This window comes from Miscanthus floridulus, chromosome 9 (genome assembly GCF_019320115.1).
Source record: "Miscanthus floridulus cultivar M001 chromosome 9, ASM1932011v1, whole genome shotgun sequence".
NCBI classification, from domain to species: Eukaryota; Viridiplantae; Streptophyta; class Magnoliopsida; order Poales; family Poaceae; genus Miscanthus; species Miscanthus floridulus.
The window spans coordinates 77,115,793-77,124,557 of record NC_089588.1 but is presented as its reverse complement, the minus strand read 5'-3'; the positions used below and the strand labels follow the sequence as shown (position 1 = coordinate 77,124,557).

The 8,765-nt window shown below is 43.9% G+C and overlaps 1 pseudogene; it reads right to left on the bottom strand.

The window, feature by feature from the left end:
* Positions 1–3,204: 3,204 nt before the first annotated feature.
* On the bottom strand, positions 3,205–5,206 carry LOC136482188 (uncharacterized; annotated as a pseudogene).
* Positions 5,207–8,765: the final 3,559 nt, after the last annotated feature.

The following is an 8,765-nucleotide window of genomic DNA, read 5'->3' as shown; positions in this document are numbered from 1 at the left end:
GAAAAAAGGGCTTCTATTCCCTGCCAACCCCCTTTATTCCTGGTTACGCAGCCGGGAATAGGAGTTCGGGAATAAAGGGTTAGTAGCCGGGAATAGAAGTGGACCTTTAGTCCCGGTTGGTGATACCAACCGGGACTAAAAAGGTAGCCACGCCAGCGCCTGGGCTGGCCCCTTTATTCCCGGTTGGTATTACCAACCGGGACTAAAGTGTCTTTTTTTTCTTTTCTTGCTTATTTCAATTGATGATTCTTTTTTGTTTTAATTTGGTTTTCGAATACGCATTATTCGCTGCAAAGTACTATACATATACGCGCGCGTACTATAAAGTTTTCGCTCGATCAATGCACGCAAGCAACACAAGTAAAAGTAAACTAAAACATAATATTACATTTCATCGTCACATGTAAAGTTTGCATTAATTGTACATTTCATCATCACATGTTCTTTGGATCAATATGAAATTTGGCTTTCATCATCACATATTTGGGTCATAGTAAAACTCGCCGCCGGGAGTTAAGACCTGATCATTGAGAAATCCACCTATTGTCTCTTGGATTGATATATATATATACACATTTCATACATATATACATTAATTGATATATATATACACATTTCATACATATATACATTAATACACATTTCGTCAATATAATTCATAAATATAATAAATATAATATATATATATACCGACGGTTTAGAATTAATGGAGTGTTGGAGACGGGCGGTGGTGGACAGCGGCGCTGGATCGAGGCACGAGGGCTCCTGGCGGGGCGCGGCGTCGTCGGGGCTACTCCGGCGAGGTGTGGGTGGGCGTCGGGATGCCCTCCGGTGAGGAAGAAGGCGCGGCGTCGGGCCGGGGTGGCCCGGGAAAGCGAAATCGGCGGCGGCGTGGCGCGCGCGCGGCGTTGGGGGCAGCCAAGGGCTCCTCCTTGAGGGGCGCGGCGTCGGGGCTACTCCGGTGAGGTGGGCAGGCGTTGGGGTGCCCTCCTGTGAGGAAGGCGGCGTTGGGGGTGGCCGGGAAGGCGAAATCGGTGGCGGCGTGGCGCGCGCGCAGCTTCGGGGGCGGCCGGGGGCTCCTCGGTGAGGGGCGCGGCGTCGGGGCTACTCCGGTGAGGTGGGCGAGCCTCGGGGCACCCTCCTGTGAGGAAGGCGGCGTCGGGGGTGGCTGGGGAGGCGAATCGGCGGCGGCGGAGCTCTGGGGACGCGCTGAAGATGAAGACGATCGATGAGGAGGAAGAGAGAAGGGAGGCGGCGGTATATAGGAGAGGGACCTTTAGTCCCGGCTCCATCCACCGCCCGGGACTAAAGCACCTTTAGTCCCGGCTCCTGCCACCAGCCGGGACTAAAGGGGGGACCTTTAGTCCCGGCTGTTGGAAGGAGCTGGGACTAAAGGATTTTTTGGCGGGCCACCAAATGCAGCCCACCTTTAGTCCCAGCTGGTGGCAGGAGCCGGGACTAAAGGTGGGCTACATTTTCATTTCCCGCAACCTTTTAAGCAGATCAGTTTATTTTATATATGTTTTGTATTTAAATGTTTAAGTCTTATTATTTGCGCAGTAAATTCAATACTAGGTATAAATTTTTTTAGAAAAAGTAATAAACTTTATTTTCATTTACTGCACAAAAAAAATGTGACCTAAACTATTATGTTTTTTATTATAAATGTTGAACATAATGCAACTAATACTCACTATTTTTGTTAATGCAAAAATGTAGACTTTAATTGAAATTATTAAATTTATTGGTTTTCGATAGGAAATTAGTTTTCACGTAATTGTAACGTAAATCTTTAGGTTCTTCATTAATCATTGTATAATTAATCAGTGAGTTCGGGCAGAAATTCAATTAAAGTTAAAAAAGTACCAAACCACCTCAGAAAATTCTCAAACTTGGTGGTGGCTACACACAGGGCATTTGTAGTCTTGAGAAAAAGTTTGAGACCAATCCGGCACTGGAAAGCAAATGGACTTCAGAGTCCCAGAGAACCTAGGTGTATAGATAGGGTTCGACGAAAGGTTCTATATACCTCTGTGAAGCACGTCGACTCCGCCTATGTCGAAATGGCTTGAAATTTTTTTGGCAGTCATTTACACCCAAAATATGGCCCCACACAAGATCTTAGATTTTTCTGATAATTATTTTTATTATTACATTTTTCTTTGTGCCGCGTGAGACGAAATACGGTGAATTACATATTGAAAACAATATAATTTTGCATCAACCTCCACAAATATTTGTCTTCTAGGGCACAATAGAACATTTGGCAAAGTTTGGCACCATTCCAGATCATTTAGGGGGTGGACCTAGTTCAATGTATAATTAATCGGTGAATTCGCGTGAAAATTCAATTAAAGTGAAAAAAGTACGAAACCACCTCAGAAAAATCTCAAACTTGGTGGTGGCTACACATAAGGCATTTGAAGTCTTGAGAAAAAGTTTAAACCCAATCCGGCACTAGAAAGCACATGGACCTCAGAATCCCAGAGAACCTAGGTGTATAAATAGGGTTCGACGAAAGGTTCTATATACCTCTGTGAAGCATGTCGACTCCGCCTATGTCGAAATGGCTTAAATTTTTTTGGCAGTCATTTACACCCAAAATATGGCCCCACACAAGATCTTAGGTTTTTCTGATAATTATTTTTATTATTACATTTTTCTTTGTGCCACGTGAGACGAAATACGGCGAATTACATATTCAAAACAATATAATTTTGCATCAACCTCCACAAATATTTGTCTCATAGGGCACAAGAGACCATTTGGCAAAGTTTGGCACCATTCCGGATCTTTTCGGGGGTGGACTCCGTTCAACGTATAATTAATCGGTGAAGTCGCGTGAAAATTCAATTAAAGTGAAAAAATTACCAAACCAATTCAGAAAAATCTCGAACTTGGTGGTGGCTTCACACTGGGCATTTGAAACCCTGATAAAAATTATGAGATCAATCAGGCACTAGAAAGCACATGGACCAGAAAATTCAAAGTATAGTTAACAAAAGAATATAATCAATTAAAGGGTCTTTTCTCTTATTAAATAAATGTTTGGGTGCTTTCTTGTCGAGAAAGTGACTTAGTTCAGATGACTAGCTAGTGCGATGCGGTTTGGACCTTGGCTATGAGGTCGTGGGTTCAATGCCTGGCTGCCCTATTTTTTTGTCTAGCGCGACTATATTATTTTATCAAGAAAGATTTTATCCCGGTTATAGTCTAGAGCCGGGACTAAAGGTCATCCTTTAGTCCCGGCTGGAGCCTCAAGCCGGAAGTAAAGATTTATTCCCGGTTGGAAGGTCCAGCCGGGACTAAAGGATAACCTTTAGTCCCGGCTCTGGGCTATAACCGGGACTAATTGTTGCCTGCCGTCGCCACACACTTAGGGCAGGAACTTTGTATCCTTGTTTGAGGATACAACCGGGACTAATAGTCCCTTTAGTCCCGAACACAAAAATACCGGGACTAAAGGCAAAAATAGAGGCGGAATGAAATGTCTGTTTTCTAGTAGTGTGTGCTTCCTAGTAGTTGCTCTCCATGAGGTCTTCTCGACTACCCGAAGGTATGCGCTTCCATGCTTGGACTTCCACAACATCTGATATGAGGTAGCCTCCACATTCCTACTAAGGCAATCTACTGCTTTTGGCATCGTGATCTTGCCCAGCTGTTCAAAGGAAATGTTTGCATACAAGCCAGATTGTTTGGCTTCATCGTTGATTATCTCTGACACTGAACCTCTGACAGTAGGTGACAAATCTTCAAAAGAGGCATGAGGCCAGAAGTGTGCTCCAAGTTTCAGACATGGAAAGTCTCTCGTGGGCCTTGTTAGCCTATTGTTCCCAACTGACAGTGCAACATGTCCTAGCAAATACACTTGGAAAACTGGTTCCAAGTATATATCACATGGCAATGATTTTGAAGAGGAGCTCTGTGCATGGGGATGGTCTTGTTGTTGACAACAAAATGGGTTTGGTCGAAACCATTTAGAACACATGGTGCGAAGTCTATTCTGTTGTTCATCACAGTCATAAACTAAATAAGCATCGAACACCCAACACAAGTCTTGCGTTGGCATCTGGGTCAGCTTTGTCTTCACAGTCTCGGCTGTTGAGCTCAAGTACGGTATGAACAGCTGCAGGCATCTGACTACAACCCTAACTATGTCAGTACTCTCAGCGAGCCGTAAGCTGAGGGAAAGAAGGAAATTATTCTGTGGCACATGGCCATCTTCAAGTAAGAATAACAAGCCCCCCCCCCCCCCCCCCCCCCATCCCATTGTTGGGCAGACTAAAGGGCTGTAGAATAAGTGAGAGATGTTGGCCCCCACGAACAAAGCAATACTTTGTTCCTTTGCCAGCGAGAAGATGGCGTATAAGAGGCACGGAGAACATGTATCTGCATGGTGTGCCACCAAGCTCCACGTACCTCAAGAACTCGGTCGCACCATCTGCAAAGCGCTCTAATCGCCGGACAACGGTGGATACTCTGAGCTTGTCGTTGTTACCGCTACTAAAGATCGACGAAACAAATGACATAGCAGTATGAGCAACCCTCTTAGGAAAGGAGGAGCTCTGTACCGCTTGCTGCACTTCTTCCTCTTCTTGTAATCGCTGCCTGCACCGGCGCAAAGTGTGGTTGCACTCCTGTGTGGCACGCTTGAGCTTGCTCCGCCAGCGTAGCAGTGGCGCGCTGGTGACGTTCCACTTCTTGGATGTCTCAAGGGCCGCTTCTAGCTTGATGTGGGCCATCTCCATCCTCTCGATGTGCTCCTTTGCATCTGACTTCTCCGCATAACCCTCCTTGATTCTTGATAAGACTTCGTTAACAGCCTCCTGGGCCACCGCAGAACCGACCATCTCTGCTGCCATTAAGACTAGTCAAAGCAACCTGTAGAATCGGTTGTCCTGCATGCACAGAAAGAAAGCAAAATATTGCATACATATACGAGGCAGATGGTCCCTGTTCATCAGTCTGAATTCTATGATTGATCTTGTAAACTGCAAGTGCGGAGAGGAAATCAAAACCTTGCGTGTTTGAACACTTGAAGTAGCTGTGTAGGGTCTCAGAAAGTCGACACCACAGCAACTGAGACACAAGAGTTGGGGAATCTATCCTGCCCAGCCGGTCAGTTGTGACCATACATATTGAGAGGTCTTCATTTGTGAGGGACCAAATGGAAGACGTCGATTGTGGGCAATGGAAGTTAGCTAGGATCGCGTATCAGGTGTGGGCAGCATGTCCAATTGTGCGCTAGAATTCCATGCACAGGACCGAGCAATCTAGTCGACGGTGGACTAATAAAAGTAGAATACAAGTATGTACATGTGTCGTGTTGTTACCCAAAAAATATGCTTCAACTTTGATATTCGCAATATATTACTTCCTCAAAAAAAGATATTCGCAATATCACTATTTCATGAGTCAAATAACGCCTGTGGTATAGCTGTCAGTTAAATATGATATTAGCTATTTATTATTGGTCAAATCTCTTCAGAGGCGGCTGTGATGCCTCTATAGAAGCGGTTGACAAGCCGCCTCGTCTCTACAAATGAACAATTTGTACGATTTTGTAGAGGTGGTTCTCCAGCCGCCTCTAGAAATTGATTTGTAGAGGTGGCTTATCCAGAAAATCACAAATTCAGGTCAAAAAAATATAAAAAAAATAATCCTGGGAGACCCAATAGCCACATGTGCGCCATCACTAGTCAGCAACTATTCGCGTGAAAAACATGCACAACCTTAGGCCTCGCTTGTTCATCCCCTAACCACTCCTCCCATAACACACTTGTATCTATTTGGGATATTCGTCTTACTCATTTTACCTTCATCCAATTTCAAATTAGTATTTAGGGTCCTAAACGAATTCAAATAAAAAAGTTGTTAACAACAAAGTCTTGTAACTTTTCAATATCTACAACTTTAGTTTTGTTTTTTCTCCATCCGAGGTTGCTCGAAATATTTGAATTTCAAATGTTAGAAATTTAAATGTAGATTTTCTGCATAGATGATTTCAAATCAAAAAGTCGTTAACTACAAAGTTGCATAACTTTTCAAGATATATAGTTTTTGTTTTGGTCGTTTCTCCATCCGTGGTTGTTTGAAAATTTTCACATTTCAAAACGTGAGAAATTCAAACATAGATTTTTCATACATAGATGATTTCAAATGAAAAGGTTGACAACTACAAAGTTGCATAACTTTTCGAGATCTACAACTTTTGTTTTGGCCGTTTCTTCATCCAAGGTAATTTGAAAATTTTGAATTTAAAATGTGAGAAATTCAAACGTAATTTTCCATGCATAGATGATTTCAAATGAAAAAGTTGTCAAATACAAAATTGCATATTTTTTAGATCTACAGCTTTCGTTAAGGTCGTTTCTTCATCCGAGGTAGTTTGAAAAAAAAAATGAAATTTTACTGTGCAGCTTCTATTTTTAGAGGCGGCTGAAATAGATTCTATGGGTGGCTGGAAATAGAGCTGCCTGTATAAATCGATTTCTAAAGGTGGCTGAAAGTAGAGTGCCCTCTAAAAATGGTATTTTTAGGGGCGGCTCAAAATAACAGACGTCTCAACAAATGCATTTCTAGAGGCGGCTCGGTTGGCCTCTAAAAAACTCCCGTTGCTAAAAATCAAGTTTATAGTAGTGTGTTATATCACAAAGCGTTAATTAATGTTACTGATTGCTACACTACACATCCCTTTATCTAGCTTCTTATTAACCTTCCTATGTGGTCATCATAACAATGAAAATATCTTTAGTTCATCTAGCTGTCACCGAATGGATGTCGTGCGCATCAGTTTTTTTTAGTGAAAACCGGGCCCAAAAACTACTAACTGGGAGAGAGCACACTCCTCCTGACCAACTTTGGAACATCGTCCAACCAACTAATAATGACTTTACCCTCCTACTACTTGCTCAAACCTTAGCCAACTTGGTCGAATACGTCCCTACTAGCAACTCAACTGCACTAGCAACTAGCTGACAACTAAAGCACATGAGAGCAATTCAAACCAAGAAACCAAGAACCAACTAGCAAAAACAACAAACTCTACCAACCAGCTATGAGCACAACCAACACATGTTGGAGCAACGCCAAGGCCAGATGACGTGAGAGCAACAGCGGAGCTCGAAAGCCTAGCCACGCCTCCAAGATGGAAACGATGCCAATTTTGATAAGGCTTGGCAAACTGCCTCCTCGGCCACTGCAGAACTGACCATCTGTGCAGCCATTAGGATTGATCAACGCAACGTGTAGAACTCGACTGTCCTGCATGCTCAATAGGGAAGAAAGCAACAAATACTATCTGTCAATACATATAGCCATAGGAGTCAGAATGTCCCTGTTCATCAGTTTTGCAAGAGCAGAGGAAATAAGAACCTGGTGACGTTGAACTAGCTGTAGGATTGCTAACTTCTGAATATGACGGTATGTAGTCCTGTTTATTTGAGAAAAATAGGTTGCAGGGTGGTGGCCAGCCAGTTGTATGAGCATACACACGGAGAGGTACATTATTTGAGAGCGACATCGTGGAAATTTGTCATGAGTGATATGCACACAGGAAGACTTTGAAGACTTTGGAGTAGAGGGCAACAAGCACTGAGGTCGACATATGTATCACACCTCTGGGAACGCGTCAGACATGGGCCAGAATTATTCATCCGTAAGACCAACCCGAGTCAAAGTCGACGGTGACTAAACGTAGAAATCTTGGCTGGAAAGCTTGGAGCAAAAAGTAGAACCCGAAGCCAACGGCAAGCCTGCAGCTGGATACCAGTGTCATGGGTAGGTTACCCTCGACATGGAGCTCCGGTCTTCAAGCCAACAGCAATCATACGTAAGAAAATGCATGCACGGAAAGAATATAGACAACAATTAAATAAATATGTGTTATGATACATAACAGGATGAAAAACTTGACAAAAAACAGTAAATATTACAAAAAGGGGAACAAAATTAATTAATTTGCCTTAGGTCTCTAGCCTTCATTGAATTAATCTATGTGGGGTTACTCCTAGTGTCCCACCCTCGCTAGAGGATAGGCGGGGGGAGACCGAGGGTTTCCCACAGGATATCAAACCAATACATGTGCGATTTGCGAGGGAATCCTGGAGGGAATGCCAGAAATAAGTGCGGATTAAATGCCCATTAAATTTTCAAAAACACCCTCTCTTGAACAACTGCGACCCGGGGTATTTATATCCCATACCCGGGGCCGTATTGAAATTACAAAAGGGTTGACGACTGACCAGCAATGCCAATACAACGGCCGTGGGCAATGAGACAATCCTCCGTAACCCGGGACCAACCACTCCTAACCCTAACTGGGCGAATGGGACCACCGCCGGCTCCTTGTCGGGTCGCTCCCGTGGCTTCTGGCGAACCCTCGGCACCTCAGTCGGGGGTTCTCCTTCCCGCCAACGGTCTTGAGCCCTTCCCTGTAGTTAGTGGCCCCGAGCCAAGTCTCGCCGAGGATACCTGAAAAGAAGGGACGGGGAGGAAAACCTTCGCTGCGATGGTTATGGCTCGCAGCGGGGTCAGTTATCAGGCCCGGAGCGAAGGTCGGGAGATGGGCGGGGGGTCAAGCTAGAGGCGCCTTCCTCCAACAATCTAATTCTTAGACTAGAAAAAAATCATGATAATAGTAGAAACAAAGAAAATCAGAAATATAACAAAACGAGTCCTAAATAATACATATGCCATTGAAGATTAATTCTTAGTGAGAGCAATGTAGTCCTTTATTTGAGGATTATCTGATCTAGACCTTCATT